This window comes from Dasypus novemcinctus, chromosome 5, assembly GCF_030445035.2.
Source record: "Dasypus novemcinctus isolate mDasNov1 chromosome 5, mDasNov1.1.hap2, whole genome shotgun sequence".
Classification (NCBI taxonomy): Eukaryota; Metazoa; Chordata; class Mammalia; order Cingulata; family Dasypodidae; genus Dasypus; species Dasypus novemcinctus.
In genome coordinates this window covers 33,485,502-33,505,452 of record NC_080677.1, presented here as the reverse complement: position 1 = coordinate 33,505,452, position 19,951 = coordinate 33,485,502, and the positions used below count along the sequence as shown (strand labels likewise).

Below are 19,951 nucleotides of genomic sequence, written 5' to 3'. Positions count from 1 at the left end.
TTGTATGCCCAGCACACCAGAGTGTCCTGCATGTTATAGCTCCTCGTGAAAGGCTGAGAACAGCACTTATACTGGCTTCTCCCACTCCACCTCCATTCTGTATTAAATAATCTACGGAAAAAAGTAATTCTCCTTCTACACATTTTTTTTTAAGAAAATTGGTTTATTCATCATATAAGAAGTCCAGATATTCAGTTTCTGGTGTCACACTCCCAAATCTATCTGTCTCATCATCTCTATCACCCAAAATGATTGAGGTGAAGGTGATGGTCTTAAAAGCAAAGGAAACATTCAATTCAAGAGCATAAAGGCACTCCTCAGATGGAAGCAGAATTACACCTGGATGAAAACAAGACTAGAAAGAGCTAGCATCAAGGAAGCTCTGGCTTCCTCCTCATTGCCCAGCCTGCATCTGACCAAAAACTTGTACCTCCAGAATTTCAGAGAACTATTGGGAATTTAAACCACTCCAATTGATCCATCTCTGATACATAAAGGAAATAACAATTGTGTACTTGGGAAAATTTGACTCCAAAGTAACAGGACCAGTTTTTAGGCGTGGCCTGTGGAATGAAGTGCCTACACAGTCACAGGCCAAATGGAATCAATTACCCTGTCATATAATGGCTACTGGGCATATAGGTGTGTCTTCCTCTATTTCATGAAATAATTTGAGACCTTGCCCATCCCTAAGCCCATCTGTGAAATCCCATGGGAAAGTAAGTTTGACCAGAGCTTGGGTCTGGGACACAGCTAGGGCCTGCAACATCAAGAACTGTGACTTTGCATACCTGGCACACACCCTCATCACTTCCAAACTCTCTAGGCCAGTCTGAAGGGCTTTCCTAGCTTATGAGTCTTCATGGAAGGCAATACCATCTCTTACTGTAAAACTTGAAAACACTAAAGATATGCTCCCCCAGGCTCCCTTGCAGCTAGTGTGCTGGCACATAGTCTACACTCAGTCAATCAGAAGCATGGAACAGGGGCCTAAAGAGACACAGAAGCACAAACCTGGAGAATCTACTCTGCACTCATGTGACACCAGCATCATATCCTAACACATTTCCAGGGGCTACCGAGACTTCAGTTTCAGAGCAGGGTCTGGTGCCTCATGGAAGGGAGGGTGGTCATGCACACGGTTGCCTGGAATGTGCCACCGTGGCAGGAGCAGTGTGGTTACTGACTGGCTGGTGGTGGGACAGCTGGGGTCCTGGCTGCTTTCCACTCCTTTTGCTTGCAACCATGAACTCTGACTGGCACCATATGGTGAGAACTTTGAATGTGATTCTAAGTACAGTGGGAAGCCCCTCAAGGGTCATCTATATAAGGACACAACATAGATGAAACAAGAATGCTTGGGAAGAATTCTTGTTTAGTCTTAGAACTCCACTGCAATTCTCCTAAACAATTAGTTGTTCTTGGGCATCCTCATTTGGGTAATTGACAAAATTTCTTTTTCACATGTTTTCTGCTGGTCAAGTTTGGGGCCAGTTAATCATGGAAGTACATTACAGTGGTGTGTATTTTTGGCTTTGTCCTTGGAGCACTGTCCTGCTTTTTGCTATCCTTTTATTCCTCTTGTCAAGTTATACTATTTTGTCCTAGTTTGCTTCAAATTATTTCTGGAAAAAGCTTGGCTATTATACTGCATTACCGGTACAGTAGTCACTAGCTGCCTCTGGGTATTTACATTTAATTTTTAATTAATTAAAATTAACTTAAATTAAAAATTCAGTTCCTCAGTCACACTAGCCACATTTCAAGTGCTCAGTAACCACATGTGGGTAGTGGCTACCTATCAGACAGCACAGGTCTAGAACATTTCTACCAACAAAGAAAGTTGTATTGGATCGCTCTAGCATTTGCTATAATGACTCTCTTTTATTCCATTGCCTCTCAAAATTGGTCATTTGAAGACTGAGGTCCACTTAGGTATCAGTAATGGCTAGAGTTATAGAATGCCATATTTAGCCCACATTACATAGACAAGTCAATACTGAAAACCTGTCTTCCCTGATGTTATTAAACTCTCTGATACCTCTGTTTGAAGGACCCAAACATGGTCATATGTACTGAAAGGAAATACTCAAGAGTCTGGAGAATAAACTCGAAGTCAGTGAGACACATCTGGGCATTGTATGAGGACTCAGAAAATACAGGGAGGGAAGCAGATGTGGCTCGACCAATTGAGCTCCTGTCTACCATATAGGTGGTCCAGGGTTCAGTGCCCACGGCTTCCTGGTGAGGGCAAGCTGGCACATGAGGCAAGCTGGCCCACGCAGAGTGCCGGCCCATGCAGGAACACGGCCCCACGCAGGAATGCCGCCCTGCGTGGGAATGCCTACCCACATGGGAATGCCGGGCCAACGCGGGGAGCTGGCGCAGCAGATGATGCAACAACAGACACAGAGGAGAGAAAATAAAAAGATGCTGACCTGGGAGTTGAGGTGGCACAAGAGAGTAATTGCCTCTCTCCCATTCTGGAAGGTCACAGGATCGGTTCCCTGAGCCACCTATTGAGAATACAAGCAGACACACAAGAACACATGACTAATGGACACAGAGAGCAGACAATGGGGGGAATGGTGGGGGGGGGGGCGAAGAAATAAGTAAAAAATTTTAAAATCTTAAAAGAAAATACAGGGAGAGCAGAGTGGATGTAGTTCAGTGGTTGAGCACCTGCTTTGCATGTATGAGGTCTTGGGTTCAATTCCCCGGTACCTCCTAAAAAAATACAAGGAGAAAAGGAACAGAGATCAGAAATGTTCCTTTTTAGGGCAAAACAGCAAAAATTACAGTAAACCTTAATATAAACAAGAGGTTACAGTTTGATAATGGATTAGTGGTAAGTGGCTTTCACATTACAATATCATCTCTTGGAAAGAAAGCTGAGGGCTTTCTTTGGAAAAACAAGGTCATTCTTTCCCAATGATTAATAATAAATGTTTTATTTATTAAACAAAACACACACAACAGTAATCTTTTCTTCATTGCTTCAAGGTCAGCAAGACTGGGAACCGATTAGCAAGCAGCGTCTCTCAGACACAGGAGGACCAGCCAGACGGGAGCTAGCATTTTTCAGAACAGCAGATTTTCTTCCACCAGCTGATCTTTGGGGAAGAGAGGAGAGCTCTTGGGATAACTATCAACACAGTAGCAGCCTGGTGCATTTTCTTGTCCTCCCCTGGGGAGCTATTTTCTTTGCAAAACTACTGTAATTTTAATGGGCAGCCATTTGCTCATTAAAGTCATCTTGGAATTTAGTCAGCATATGGACCACAAAATAGGATCCTGTGTAATGTTTAGGATTTTGTCATTTAATAAAACATTTTATAAGCTCAGTGCATCCCTATTAACTAATAACCACTCTTCTCAGGCCCACCAGCCAGCCCCGTGTCCTACAACGCACTGACTAGGACTGGCGAGTTACTGAGAGATCTTTTCCTAAGTTCCCATTCATCTTTATTATGACGCTCAAATGATGAACAGATGATGAGTAATCAGTCACTATTACATTCAATCCCTGGCTTGGCTTCTTATCATTGAAAATCTTCTTGATGTCTGCCTCCCTTGGCAATGGAGATCCTGGGCTTCTGATCCCTTGGAGGGATTTATTACCTGCCAGGAGGAAGGGTGTGTATGTGTGGGTGTGAGTGTGCGTATGAGTGTATGCTCATCACTTACAGAGGAGTTGTTGAGCACTAGTCCATGACTGGCTCCATCAGAATCTCCCTGGAAGGGACTAGAAATGGGCATTCCTAGGCACCAGCCCAGACTCACTGAATTATCTTCAGGGATACGGCCCAAAATTGCTTTCTAACCCTGCCCCTAGTTTTTTATGACATGCAGCCAGATGAGAGAACCACTTTTAAAGCAGGGCGCTGAAAAAAATGAAAGACATTCACATGCCCCTTTGGTAGAAGAGTAGAGCTTGAAACAGGAAAAACAAAGCAAAACAAAATCTCTGTTGCACAGCCACAGAATGCTTCTTGGAGCCTAACCACCCATTTAGCAAGTGTTGCTCACAAAGGTGAAAATGGGGAAGACAAGCAATCTGGCACCATGCTGGAAAAACTCAAAAACAAACAAGAAACATAACAACCATGGGCAGATTTCTTGAATGTTATAAAATTTTTGCACAAAACTTTGCCTCAGTTTACCTTTATTTCCTATATAACTAGGGAGGAAGGCTCACATGTCATAGTTCCAAATGAGGCATGACTTAACCCTAAGAAGAACATGGACAGAAAGGGGAGAATGAGGCCCAAACAACAGAAGGCACAGGGTGGAGTATTTGAACAACAGTGACAGCGAGACGGGCAGACATGAGGCCAGGGGCAGGACCTTGCCCATGTGCAGGAAGGGGAATGAACTTCCCCCTTTGACTACCTCAGCTGTGTCCCTTTACATCTTTCTCATGGCTTTTTGTAGCGTCTTTCATCACAATCATGACAAATCTCAAATCAATGAAGTATCTTAATTTTGTTGAAAAGGCACCACATTTTGAAGATTGAGTTTAGGTGTAACAATTCTCCTTTCACCACCACCAATATGCCTGGGGCCAGAGGGAGAGGGTACATGTCCCCACAAATGCTTCAGGGAAGAAATGTGTGACTGACAGAGAGGCACTGGTGCTATCCAAAATGCAGAAATCAACAATGTAAGTTGTGAAAACCTCAGGCCTCATTCTCCGTGCCTTGCAACACCACCACCATCAGCTAACACTAAATCAGGGCCCTGCTCATGTGCTGAGCTCAAGTTTTTGCAAGCACGACCACATTTGTTCCTCACAAATGTCTTATAAGCTAGGTATTATTATTATCTCCATTGTAAAGAAGGGGAAACTGAAGCTTAGGGGAGTTACATAATTTGCCAAAGTTACAGCCCAAATATTTTAGTCAACCTATGCTTCTGGATTAAAACAAAACCATCTGGAGCATTGCAGGCTGCCAAGAATGCTTTCCCAGAGATGGGACTAGCCAAGAAAGGAGAAGAGAATGAGATCTGCTCCCCCATCCCCCCCCCCCCCCAACACACACAGACAAAAGCTCTTCTCCCATTAACCAAAACCATACAACAAAAACCAAGCCATTTTAGATGGGGGGGGGGAGGGGCAGGGAGTAATACATGTGTGGAACTACCTCAGCCCAGTAGATTTGCAGACTTGAGTTTTGCAGTCTTTCTGTGACCTGCTCCATCTCCCTGCCCCTGAACCTCAACAAAAAGAAAGTTGGAATAAAAAGGAAGAAATAAAAACACCTTCACTTTCCCTCAAGAAACAATCAAACCTCTTTCTAGAAAAATCTTCTCTCAAAGCTAAACCCCTGCAAGGAGCACCTAAGATGGTGGACCCTTCCCAATAGGCAATGGACTATTGAGGACACAGCCCCTGCATTCCTTGGGCAGCTTTTCTCCAGGGATTCCCACCCACACTTGAGCTTTATCTCAACTGGTCCCTCCAGCATCCTGTGCCTCCTACAACATCGACATTCAGTAGGAGGCAAATCTGAGTTCTTCGGGGTTTCTAAGAAGACTAGCTACGGCCCGGCAGCACATCAAAACGTCTGACATTTGTCCTGCAAAGACCCTTCGTGCCCTTTCCAAAGAGCATCCACCCACTTTCTATGATGATTAGTATTGATACTTAGTGAGCAGTGACAATGCCCCACAAATAATGAGAAATACAAAAGCTTCTTTACCTTCTACCCAGTGCCCAGTGTCCTGCAGATAAAAATAACAAAAGCTACCATTCACTGCACCCTTTCACAGTTCAGATCCTAGGCTAACCAACTGACATTTCATCCTTACAAGAACCTTAAAATTGGTGGAAAGACATAGGTATCACCATTTTACAGTTGGAGGAATCTGATACTCAGAACCTTGCCAAGTGGGTACACTAAAACCAAGAGTCTAAAGAGCCCAAGGTCCTCCTACTGCCTAATACTTGTCACGGCGAGGACAGAGGAAATGATGGGCTTTGCATGGCACACATTTCCTAGTCATCTCCCATCTTGCTCTGGTTGAACTAATAAATATAGAAAAAGGAGACTCAACAAGATGGAAAAAGTTGTGTGAAACTTAAGAATCTCCGAAGATTTTGCTGTTAGCATTTTACTTTACACTTTACACTCTAGAAGAAGAGGTAGAGTAAGCTGTGAGTGGCAGGTCTCTTCTTTCACAAACAAATCACAACTCTTCCAATAAATTACAATGAAATAGTAAAATGGTCATGCAAGATGAGATCATAAATGCCCTCCAACATGACATTTTCCTAGGTCTGGGCCAAAATGAGAAAAATAAGACATTGCAATGATTTTTTATGAAGCCAAATTTTTTCACTTTAAATAGTTATTCTTTATTCTCAGGTTGTTTCCTTTTTTTTTTGATATTATAATACCCTTTCTTCTAAGATGTGAGAATACTCTTTCTTTTTTTGATCATGTTTATTTAGCCAAGTAAAAAGTCAGCCGCCTTATAATTTTTTAAAGCCTTTTTTTTTTTAATTAAAGAAAGTCTTGGAATAAATCTTTCTGATTTTCCTAACTTTTCTATGATTAGCATGTGTTGTTTTTGAAAAACTAGTAAAATATTATTTTTAAAGAAAGAAACCATGCATTTTTAGAACCATATATACTTTCCTATCTTTATGTATGTCTTTAAATTTAATGTTCATTTGTCCAGTCATTTCTGATTCTTTCTATTACCTACCATCAGTCTTGGAAAAGTGTAGAAAAGATATATCAAGAAGGTATTTTAGCAACGATAAAGCATTATATACATATCAGTGGCTTTGGCTCAAGTGAAATTTAACAAAAGAATATTTTAAAATTCTTTTTATAAAGCCAAATTGATGTAACAAGAAATAATTTGTTTTTGTTGTGCAGCGGCAGATAATTTTTCTCTACTACAGAAGTGAAATTTTAAAAATATATAACTCTACCAATAATAGACTGCAGCTAATAATGCTAACCAATAAAAAAAATTTTTTGAAGCAAATTATCTTTGACCTCATGAAGACAGCCTGACAGTCAAGAAACAAAACCAGTATTGTGAGCAGACTCTATTTCAAAAGCAGACTGACAGAGGATTCAGTAAAATGAAGTTTAGGCTTAGACTAATTTCACATGCTAATGCGACTCTCCAGATAAAAGCTGCTTTAGAATGGGTGCTAACCAGTTGGCAGATTAGTAGATTCGGATCAAACAGAGCAGGAATTAGTCATGTTTGTCATAATACCATATGGCTAGAAAGAAACTGGGAAAGTTTGGTTTATCCTTGTCATGGAGGATGGAGGGGACAGTAGAGGGAGGCATCCTAGATGATGCAAGGGGATTGCCTTGGTTCACATGTGTAACCCTCACAAACCTTTTTTGGTGTTGGAAAAATGTCCATCAAAACGAGATGCTAGAGTTCACTCCTTTTCCTTCAGGCTTCAGAATCCCTGCACAAAAGAGGGAAAATGTGGCAAAGAAAACAATACAGGTTCTGGAGTTGTAATGTTTAATATAGTAGCTCCTAGCCATCAAGTAAGTTAAATGAAATAAAATTTAAAATTCAGTTACATTAGCTGCATTTTAAGTGCTCAACAGCAATGTGATTGGTGGCTACCACAGCGGACAGCGCAAATATAGAACATTGATGTCTGCAGAAAGTTCTGTCGGACAACACTGCCCTAGAGTCAAAGATTCTACCACCTGAATCTGAACCTTACTTAGTTTCCTCATTTGCAAAATTAGGAAACTATTAATATCTGTCTCACAGGCATGTTCGGAGAAACGAAAGTCGCAAGATTTCTTTGGGAACTATAAAACAAGTAAATATTAGCTCTTTTGATGATGATGATTAGTGACTTCCATGTAGGAAGCTTTCATATATTTAGAAATGATTAGCAATCGTAGTCTTTGCTCAGAGTGTATATAACCCCAAGTGGGGAGCTTTTCCTCCATTGTTCACTCTCCATTTCTTCTTCAAAGTTTCTCCTTCACTACACAATTAGGAGCAAAGAACTAGATAATGAATTTTTTTTTTAAGATTTATTTCTCTCCCCCTCCGCCGTTGTCTGCTCTCTGTGTCCAATCACTATGTGTTGTTCTGCATCCGCTTGCATTATCTGGTGGCACTGGGAAACTGCGTCTCTTTTGTGTTGCATCATCTTGCTGGGTCAGCTCTTCATGTGTGCAGCGCCATTCCTGGGTGGGCTGCCCTTTTTTCACACAGGGTGGCTCTTCTTATGGGGTGCACTCCTTGCCCGTGGGTGCCCCTGTGTGGCATGGCACTCCTTGCACACGGCAGCACTGTGCATGGGCCAGCTTACCACACGGATCAGGAGACCGTGGGGATCGAACCCTGAACCCTCCATATGGTAGACAGATGCTCTATCAGTTGAGCCATGTCCACTTCCCTTAATAAAAATAAAAGGGTCCCAGAATCCTATTTGAACACTATTTATGTGAGATGACTAAGCTTTAAAAAAAAAAAGTCACATCAAGCAGGGAGCCACCTTTTTCATATCTGTGTAAGCGCTACTATAATTACAATGAGATTCAAGTTATTCACTTAATTTAGTGGTTCCTAAGCTGATGTCCTCAGCCCCAAAGAGGCTGCAGAGGTTAAGGGTCAGGCAGAGCAGGGCAGGCTGGGGGTTGCAGGGTATATGTGGTATTCGAGTTATTTCCATTATTATGAAAGTATTCCCAGGAGTTGTGTTTTCCATGATAAACTATCCAGGCCAATGAACATACACAGCTTTGGTTCAGTCTAGTATTATTATTATATTACAATAATTCAGCCTAGTATTATTTGGTTGACACATGCAATTGCCATTTTTGTAGGTTAAAAATGGTCAAATACTGGCAATTTCTTCTGGTTCAACCTAATACTTATTGTAAATTGACCAGCAGTAGAGGGACTGAGAGTTCAGGTTTTAATTGATCAACAGACTTGGATCAAATCTCACCTTGCTACATAATAGCTGTGTGTCTTTGGGAAGTTAACAGAATGGTGGGAGGGAAAACGAATGAATATAATTTCCAGCCCCGATAAGAAATGATTTTTGGTGGCAAAAGGCTGAGAACCATTTAAGGCAGGCCTTTTGATTGGCAACTTCACATTTCAAACCCAGAGAAAAACCCAGACATAAGTAAGCGCAGGAAACCTCCTGAAAAAAAAAAACACCACAGACTTATCAAATGCCCATGCCCTTCACAGCTCGGGCATGGTAAAGCTGCCTTCAGGTTTGGCCAAGAAAATTGTGCATTAAAAGCTGTGCCAATGGCAGAAAGAAGCATTAACTGCAAAGGCCAGACACAGAGGTCAAAAACAAAGCAGCGCTGTCAGAGCCTTTTGGTCCCGACCTCAGTGGTCCACTAGCCTCACTGTATCACAATGATGTCCTGTACCAGGGAATACTAGTACTACCTGAGAAAGCAGAAGCATGTATTAGATGGTCAGGATATTTCTGTTCTTAAAAGAAATCATTTCCCATAGCCTAATAGAGAAAAAACATCATGGAGCTAAAATGACAGGACTGTTAGATGGCACACACACTGGCGAGGGGGCCGGGGCAGGGGCCCTGCGTCAGGGACCGCTCCCCCTCCCCAGCCAGGCAGGGGCCTGAGGGCAGACACCAGGACTGGGTCCCAGAGGAGGCGCTGCAGGAGCCAGAAGAAAAGGGCCAAACCAGGTTAGTGAGACCGGGCAGAGAGAACAGAAGCCAAGACACAGAATCTAAACAGAGGGAGAAAGGGAAGAGCCAAGAAGTCTGAGAGGCAAGACTAGGCGAGCAATCGAAAAGTGGGCTGGAGGAATTCTGGAGACAAAATCCATAACTGGTGATGGGGTTTCCACGCTCCGCACATGGATGAATGTAAACAAGCAGGATCCATTTAAAGGGATCAGAGAAAGATGAACTTCCTCGTACAGAAAAGTCACCCATCTAGCATGTCTCGTTTTCACATCACTATTTTAAAAACAAAAACTTGTTCCTGGAAATAAAGAAAATACAGTCTTAATCAAACAACAGCCTTGTATTAATTCTGACCGGCTGTTAACATGGCAGTATGAGGGAAAAGAATAAAGAATTTGGATTCTGACAAGCCTGAGTTATTTCACAGTGACTATTTGTTAGTTGCATGTCCAAGGGCAAGTGTCTGAACCTCTATGAACTTCAGTTTCTTCTTCTTTCAAACAGGAGCAGTAATATCACTTTCACACTATTGTGGTGAAGATTACCTGGAAAGCGCCTGACCCAGTACCTGGTACTTAGTAAATTCTCAGGGGCACTAGGTCTTTTCCCTTCTCTGTACTGATGCTTCATTCATTAGCAACCAGTTTCTAAATGTATTTTCTCTCTTCTCCTTGTGCTTCATCAGCCATGCCCCTTTTATACCTATTGGACATACATTCCTCCCTAAGAAGCCTGGCCTGTTAATTCTTCCAAAGCAATGTAAATTGCAGCCCCCCCCCCCAGCTCCCTTTCAGACTTTCATTTAGAATGAATCTCTGAGCCTTATTTTTGGTCTTAGTGCTGATAGCATCGTCCGGCAGAATGTGAACCCTAGGAAGAGTTCCCTGCAGCTGATGGCGGCCGGGGAGAAGGACTCATCAAAAAGCAAGGGTAACAGCCCCCATGCCCACCAAAAGAACAAAAATCAAGCCCGGCAGCCCTCATCTCCCAGTCTGAGCAGCTGCTCTGAGTAGAGCACTTGGCTCCCCCAGCCCTGCACCGTATTTCACCCTCCAGTGGAGCCCGTGATGGGTCTCCTCCCGTCCCTGGCCTCTGGATTTATCAGGAGCAGACATCTGCGGCCGTGTCTGCAGGGACCACCCAGAGGGCAGCTGGAGAGCCCTGGGCTCCTCACGATTTGCAGAAAGGTCAGGAGTCACTTGCTCCAGCCAGTTCACTAAAAGCATCTCAGGGAGACCCTACCGAAAGGTCACCCTCAGACGGTGGCAGGGCACAGCTTGGGGGCCAGGGGGTAGGAGGAGGGGACAGAGAATTTATTTTTTAAGTAGAGAAAAGTATATCTATTTTTGGCTGAGTTTAGCTTTCCTAGTCTGATTTTTATTTCGATGGTATTTCCTTGGCTTTCCAACTCAGATCCAAATCACAGAATGTGTCCATTGTGCGCTGCTGGCTTGCATACATGTGCCACAGAGCACAACACTAGCAAATGCACTTTCTCACTTCATTAAACATTGCTTTAAAATGGCATCCAAATGTCCGCTCTCCCAATTGCATCTAGGGATTGTGTTTCTTCCCACCCCACCCCCCAGCTGGAACAGAAGGAACGACTAAGTCAGGAGCTGTGATGGCTAATATTTTTCAATTTCGCATGTCCAGCTTAGAAGAAGGTTCGTGGTGGGGACAGCCTGGTCGGCCATGCCACCACATGGAAGGGCCCGCGGTGGCCTGCACGGGCTTCCGTGAGCCTTGCAAATCTCGGATCTCCACCACAGCCGAAACTGGCCGAGCGCCCGGGGGAGCCCTTTTCACTTCACTGGGTGAGGTGCTGACTCCACCTCCCCAGGCAGGCCAGGACGCATTCTGCTGACTTAAGAAGATGCCGGGTAAATTAGAACTCATGTAACCATATGGCTCAAACCGGCGGGTCATATTTTATACACAAATGACTATGACAGGCAGTATTTTTGTGCTGACAAGTTGTATTTCATCCATGTTTACCTAGAATTCCAGGCTACCATTAAAAGCTGAGCAATAGAACTTTTATCACATTTTTTTAATACCGAAGTTTGATTGGGTGTCCTTCTTATTAAAAAGAAGAAAAATTCACCCATGCAGCTTTTCCTTTCTCTCCAACTCTTTTATTATCCAAGTGTTTGATGCTATGGTGATTTCAGATGTGCCGACATCAGGAGTTTGAGAGTTCTCAAGCCTTGGCTTCCACATACCAGATTGGAGGGTGCTAAACAGCTCTTTTATTTGGGTCCCCCAAATAGAAAGTGCATTAGCTGACCCACCACCCAATACTGCACAACCTTGGGATGTTTTCAGCATAGAACCAGTTGGCTCAACCTCCCTTGGCTTTACCTCCTGCAAAGTGGTAAATAAAAGGATCTCCACTACAGTGATCAGTAACCTCTAAGCTGCTAGGCTGAGAAAGAAGACAGTGAACAAGGCTAGCAGGGCCATTCCACAGCCTCTGGTCCCCTCTGAAGACAACCTTAGAAAAAGCCCTCCCAGGTTTACTAGAATCCTGAATAAACCCACTACCCAGCAGGTCCTGGAGCAGGGGTTCTTAACCAGGGGCTGGGAGCTGGAATTGAAATTCAAAAAAACATGATTCTTGTGGGGGCGTGTTGGTGCGGGTGTGATATAGTTATTAAATAATACACTGTGTAGTGTGGACTTAGTAAGGGGTCCGTGGTTTTCACCTGACTAGCAAAGGGGTCTGTGGAACAAAAAAAGTGAAGGACCCCTGCCCTAGAGACCATGTGACTATATTAAGGACAAATCTTGAGCTCAAACTGAAAACAATGTTCATAACAGTTTCCCTACTTAGGCCTTCTCCCTTGAGAAAATGCCTGTCTCCCCAACATTCTCCACTCTGCCTTTGCGATGCAAAGTGCCCCCAATTTTCCAAACCAAAACTGAGGCGTGTGGTCTGGGAAAGGGATTTTTCTGAGTTATGAATGAATTGATATAAATCACTCTGACAAAGCTCTTATAGTCACATGTACTTCTCTCCCTAGCTAACAAATGACGGTTCTTGAAAATAATAGTTTCTTTTCAGTCGAGACCGCCCTGGCCACTCAGAGCAGCTGAAGTTCTGAGGGGCATCTCTGGAAGCTAAAAGGAAGCAGATCACGTGTCTCCAGCCAGGCAGACCTGAGTTTGTGTCCTGACTTGACCTCTTATAAGCTTTAAGCGCCTCCTTAATGCCCCCAAGCTTAGTTTCCTCACTTGTAAAATGGGACAAATGAGACGATGCCTAGAGCACTTCATAAATGTTAGTGTCTTCACTCTATTCCCAAATGAAGATATACCTCTGTCCCCCAAACCACAAGACTTCCTAGACAGTAGCTGTCCAGAAGCGGGAAAAGTAGATGTAACTGAAATTTGATTTGGGCTGCCTCCCCCACCTACCCTTCTTGGCGCCATCTCTGTCCTCCAGGTGCTTATCTTTCAAGTCTTCGCTGATAATGGCTTAGGAACTGACTCATCCCACGTGCATTTTAATGAGAGATTAGGCAAAACCTTAAAGCCTTTAAAGATTGAAGGGAATAATTTTCTTTTAATGAACATATGTCATTCTGTTATAAATATATGGTTACTAAGGAAAAAAAAAAGAAACTGCAGAACAGTAAAAAGCAGGACAATGACCCACCATCTTACTACCCCAAATGCCTGGTTTTTGTAGACTTGTGTGTGCATGCACGGAACTGTATGAGTGTGTTTAAGAGTGATTATGTTGTTTTAGTTTTGACTTAGCTGTGAACTGTTGCCTTTATACTTTGTGTCCTTTTTATTTAACTTTATAACTCAAGAAGCTTTTCTACATTATTATAAACATCTCATAAATAATAATTTTCAATGGCTGCATAACAAGAGACACATTTTCAAAGGTTTAATTTCCAGCTCCAAAAGGTACTGGGGGAGATGAATGTATAAAACCAAACTAACTGTAAGTTCTCTGAGGGTAGGGATTTTGCCAGTTCTTGTTCTCTGATTAACCCTAGTTCTTAGAGAAGTGTCTGGCCCCCATGGGAGCCCCTTGACGAACAACCACAAGAACAGCTGACTATGTGGCCATTGGCACTGTTCTCTGGTTTGCTGTGAACTCATTCTACAGAGTGATTGACAATCAGCTTGCTCTCCCCTGTTTCAGTTTCTTCCATGATCAGTTTCTAAGACACAACAGGTAAAAGTAATACATGATTCATAAAAATAACAGATTTTTAAAAGCACCTGCTTCCCATTTAACACCTTCATAAGCATGCTTGGAAAACCACATGAAACACTGAGAATGCTTCAGATTGTCTTAAAGTTCTTTAGAAATTACAAAAATGTAAGTTGTCACACATTCATCTCTATATTCTCTGAATCCAAATACCTAAATCTGTTGGAAACTCTGTGCAAACAGATAAGAAAGATCTGATTTAATGCAAAATAAATTATAAAAGGTATGTTACTTTGTTTAGCCAACAGCCTTAATTTCCAAGAAAACACATCCAGACTTTGTCCTGTCCTGGAAGTTTTTGTCCTAAAGTGCTGGCTAAGGTAATGCCTGCTTAGGTACTACCATCTCATAGCCAAGACCTAGGTCAAGATCAGTGCTTCAACCCAAGGATCAGAAACTGGTTCACGGAAAATTTTAAGTCACAGTTGGGCAGAGCTGAAAGAGGTCCTTCTGAAATGCTGTACCTACTGGAAGGACTCCCTGAGCTGAAGTAGAGTTTATCTAATCTAGGAGCCACCATGGAACTTATCCTTGTATTATACTAACTCTTAGTCTATTGAATTAATGTATTGTCATGCTTTTTTTTTTTTTTGCCTTTCAAAGCATAAAGATATAATACGTAATTCTGTAAATGCCCACAGATCTGTTGTACGAGCAAACTTTGACTCTGAAAACAATTATAACATGGGCAAGAAAAATGTTAAGTTTAAAGACCTCATCAGTACCATTTAGCCTTTTCCATCAGCTCCAGAACAAGCAACAAGAGGAAATAAACTTCTCTCTCAGCACACAGCACAGACTTCAGACCACAGAGGAGGCTTCTGAGATGAGAGCAAAGGTGAATTAGGAGTTGGAAAATGGAACCTCAGAGGGAAAGCTACAGGAAGCGAGAAGATTCGATGTGATAAAGAAAAGGACACAGAGAATTTTTGGGTCTTAAAAATTAATCTTTAATTATGTGAAAGGATGTTTACGCAAGAGGGTGACTTCTTTTTTCCAATTCTACTGGGGCAGGTCAAATGAAAATGAACTTAAGCTGTAGTAGAGTGGGTTTAGGTAAGACAGAAGAAAGAATTTCCTGAATGTGGAGGTCGTTAAAAATTGGAATGAGTTACTAAGGGAGTCTGTGGACACTCTTCCTCTGGGGCACATTTAAAAATAAGATAAATTTTCATCTGTCAGGGAGGGTTTAGAAGTAATCCAACCAGAAGGGCCCCTCAAAGCTTTTTCCAGCCCTATAACCTGAAGGCCAAATTCCCTCCAATTTTGTTTCCATAGTTAGCTAGATACGAGAATTCAAGACTGCAGACACAGTAACTGGAGTCTCTTGATTTTTATTCTATATTAAGACACCACTTTGCATAAAGAACTGAAGTAATCCTTCCTGAAAACCACATCCAGGAAAACATTCCCAACTCAAAACTTGACAAATTTACCATTGCTCACCTTCATCCTGGCAAAATTCAAACTCCCATCTCCTCTCCTCTGCTCTTTTGTTCCTCTATGTCTACTAAGCACACCTTTCAAGTTTTTAGTTTTATGTTTCCCAGACATTTATTCCAAATATTCCATTTTACAACTAGTCAGTTTCTTCTAACAGCCTTTCGAAACCTAACCAAATATTTTCCCAGCAATTATTTGGCTAAGTTTCAAAACTAAAAAACAAGTTCACATTCTAAAAATTTTACTTCAGGCACATTCCTTTCTTTTCATATTCTCCCAAGTTTTAATCGAGCCAATCAGTAGATTTCCATACACTGTCCAAGGATGGACTATCTTGACACTGCGAGGACTGATATCACTCTCCCCTGCAAGTTACAAGCTTTGTCTGGGTTCCATGACTTTCCTTTTTTTATAAATGTACTGTCTCCTTTGTTCTAGGAATTTTTAAAGGAATTGATAACCAAACCCTTCTCCATGATCATGATGCTTCCTCCTCTTCATTCTTAGCCTATTTTTTTTTCCCCTTTAGCTTCTCCCTCCTCAGTCTCATTCCCTGGCTCCAAGGCATTTATAAAAAGCTCCCTCTGAGTTCTCTAACCCCTTTGTCCAGCATGCACTATAAAGAAAAGGGGTTTGGTTTAGGTAAGAAAAGGGAGACTGGAAAGGAGAAAGGGGCTTCAACCACCTCAGATTCCAGAATTGATGCTTTCCTACAGTTTTCTTTCACAGAAAATTGAGTTTGGCACATGTCATGGCAGGATCTGGGCAAAAAGAGATGTGTAGTGTCCTAGAGAAAAAAACATCAATTTATGTATTGATTGCAAATTAAAGTAGGCCATAATATTTAGAAACTATACACGAGAGCATCAAGTGTCTACAACTTTGCCACTGGTTCTAAATTAAGGAAACCAATGTACAGTCATCAAAATAAAAGAAAGTCTTCATTATTTAATATTCTGTAGAATGTTCCCAAAGAACTTCAAGTCTTCGGTGGGCAGTGGGGGGGGGGGGGGGCAGGACAGGGAGGGGGTTGGAAGCAGGGGCAACGCAGGAGATCACCTTAGTCTTCACACACCATGAGGAAGGTACAAGAGGTGTGCCCTCTTCTTGTACAAGTGGGGAAAGCCAAGAAAGTGTGATGATATAATTTACCTTGACCAAAGCGACCAAGGTAAAAATGCCAGGCTCTAGGCATCTGTAGGTAACACATTCTTCTCCAGGATTCCCTGTTAGGATGAAATTTATTTGTATGGTTAAATAGGGAATAAGGTTAAAAATATTTTTGGACACAAGAAGAACTCAAATTGAACTTATGAATAATGTCCTTCAAATAATAAAACTCATCATGAACTATTTAACACAGATGGAAGTTGATCAATGGTAATCAGTCTTCTTGGCGATTGGATAGTTTCAACAGTTGTCCAAATTCTGCAACCCCAAGGCTTTATCCAGGATTTCCTGGAGAGAGTTAACTACAGCCCCACCACTCTTCACAGTTCAACTCTCCTTTCTCAGAAAGAAGGGCGAAATGAAAGAAGGGAGAGAGTGAAAAAAAGTCACAGAAGATCCTTTGAATTAGTTCCACCCCACCTGGATGCATTCAATGACCAACGAACCTCATTGAGGTATTGCATGTTGGATGATTAACCCAGCTCTGGTATCTGATAACCCAGTCTTTTGTGGAACAATCCCTTGGCTAACTGTATCTTTGTCTCCTGAAGCTTTAAGAGATGACCACAAGCATAATTCCTCCATCTCACTCTCCCTGTTCATCCAACCACCACCCTCACTAGCAGATGAAAATCTTTATTTGCCTTCATGGTCTGAGCCTTTGCCTTAAGACAACCAATTGGTTCTGCCTTGGGCTCTCTCGTCCCCTTGTTTTTCATACAGAACCATGGCAGAAACGCCCCTAGACAAGAAGGATCTGCATGCCTGGCTCACAAAAGCATGTCACCTGGTCCTGGAAAGTCTGCCAAAGCATCTGGGAATGCCACAGTAGATGCCTGTCCTCGGCTGAGACTTTTGGAGACATAGCTGGCTCCACTACAGAAAAACAAATCACCCCTTTCAACAAAGAGCTCCAAAACTTAAATGGAAGAAAAGATGAAAGCTGCGAGTCTCTTTGTAAATTATATATTATCCATGCTAGAATGCCCAGAGGGGTCATGAATTTAGAGATTTCAACAACAACAACAACAACAACAACAACAAGCCAATATCTGACACCTTATGTGCCTAAAACTCATTACAGCTTTGGGAATGAATGTAAAGGGGGAACAAAACTGGATAAATTATTTAAAAGAGGAAAAGCTTTCATTATTTTCTTCCATTTTCTTGAGCTTTTCCCAATAGTTTCAAAACGGTGGAAGAAGAGGGACTCCTGTCTCTTAAATTATTCCATTGAATTCAAATGATCTCTGGTCTGGAATTGAAAGGGCCCTTCATGCCTTTATGAACCAGACTGAAATTACAGAACTCCCCAATCTTTACCCTTTCTTCTCTTTGTAAAATGCCATCAGGAAAAGCAGTAAGGAGATTTAAATCACGTATCATCTGAGAAAGAGATATGTTTTTTAAAATTAGCATTTCAAATTAATGAAACCCCTATTCCTTACCTTGAAATGGGAAACTGTTTTGGAAAAAAAGGTGCTGACCACTTTCTGATACCTGAAATCTGACTTCATTCAGAGCAGGTTCCTGCAGCACTCCGCTCCTCTCACCAGGAGAACATCTCCATGGTGCTGTATTGCACTGAGCTGGCAACTGACAAGTTTTACGTGTACGATGAATGTGTACACCTCACTCGTCAGCTGTGCTCCCCTCAAGATGTCTTGCTCATCTCTGTACCCACAGTGCCTCACTCATAGTAAGCACTCAATAAAACCTGATTGATTCAATGAGCAAATGAATGAATCAGCATGTTTAAATCACCAAGGAATAGGTTTTTCCCTCTTCTTCCCCTGCCCCACCTCTCACCTGTCATATTGATCTTTCCTGAGAATAAGTACTTGTCCATTTTCATCCAGTAAGACATTTTAGTAATCAAAAGAAGGCACCATATTCCAAGAGTCACACACATTCTGTTTCTTATTTCACCGGCGAAAGAATTTAACCCAAGAGCCCCCCACCCCCATACACACGCTCAGCATGTGGATTGAATTTCCATTCTCTTCTCCCCATTTCCAACTTTCTTTTATTTCTGTCTCCATTTGAGCAGAGCACTCAATATGCTGCAGAAATAATTTTCTGCTGAATGAGGTTCGGCCATAAGTCAAAGGCAGATTTATGAAGGCCCCTGCACAGCCTGTTCCCCGGCTGACAGTTTAAATCTTTGATCACCCTTACAGGTAACCCCTTCACTGCTGGACATTCCAGAGCTTCAAGGTGAGAAGCATCTCCTGGCATGAGGGCTGCACTGGGAAGGGTTCTAAGTCCTTGTCAACAGCTTGTCTGCACCAGGACGATGGGTGTCCAGGGCTTTCAGGGGTATTCAAAGTGTTCTCCCCACCACCACTGCCCTTTTCTACCCACCTCCATCTCCAGAGGTCACCTCTTTGCCACCCAGCCATGTCCCACAATACGCTTCTGCCTTAGGGAGGCAGGAGAACTCCACCACAGTCGGCGCCAGCAGGAGAGCTGTTCTATTAGTGGGTTAGTTGGGGTTTCTGTGAACGGTGGTGGTGTTTTGTTTTTGTTTGTATCCATTTTTAATTATTTTACCTTTCTGGGATAGCTTTGCCGAATATTTGGCACCTCACAAGGCAGTCTTTCAAAAACCTTTGATGTAGCAGAGTGGTCAGGTATTGTAACAGTTACTTTTACGTGTGTTTGATGTTGTTGCATGTTGCCTTTCAGGTACTTTGGTCACCACCATACCCCACGCACACACACAGGTGCACACACACCAAAGTTTTCCCTTCACAAAACAGGGCTGGAAGCTGCCACTAAGAATGTTAAACTGCTTCTACCAATAAGAAGGCTCCAGAGAAGGGCTACTTCATTCACACTAACAAAAGTAGAATATTATGTGTTTCCGGTCACCAGTGCACGCATTTCCTTGTTTCAATTTCCTTGGTTTACTTTTACACCATTGACTCCTTCCAGATGAATGCTTGCCATTATTATACCTCTATATGGGTAACACTGCACATGGATCTGAGTTTTCCTATACATATTATCACATTCAAGGTTTGTCATAATTCCTACTTATAGATGTTATTGTCCTCATTTATGCTCAAGCAAACCTGAAGTCTTAACCCAGTGAGTTGTTCAAAGTGACCCACTAAGTACCAGTCTATGTCCTTACCCTCAGGTAAGACACAATGTCCTTATAAATAACCCCTTAAGAAATCACCACAATGCTGAATAGGTGGTAGAGAGCATTGTTAGTAAAATACTCTTTTTTTATAAGTACAAATTCACATATTCAGAAATGTAAAAAAAGAAAGAAAATAATGATCCAAATCTAGCAAAGATAACCATACACCATTTTGGTGAATATCCTTCCAGGGTTTTGTCTGTGAGAAGATGTTGTTGTTTTTAGTTCAAATACTAATTCACGTATTTCATATATTCTCAGAAAA

The 19,951-nt window shown here is 42.2% G+C and overlaps 1 long non-coding RNA gene across 1 annotated transcript in view; it reads right to left on the bottom strand.

The window, feature by feature from the left end:
- The window catches only part of LOC111764489 (uncharacterized), a 44,665-nt gene that overhangs the window by 11,945 nt on the left and 12,769 nt on the right, over positions 1-19,951 (bottom strand). The window contains exon 5 of the long non-coding RNA XR_009185785.2: positions 2,439-2,516. This is a non-coding gene — a long non-coding RNA (uncharacterized lncRNA). The remainder of the gene's footprint in view (positions 1-2,438; positions 2,517-19,951) is intronic.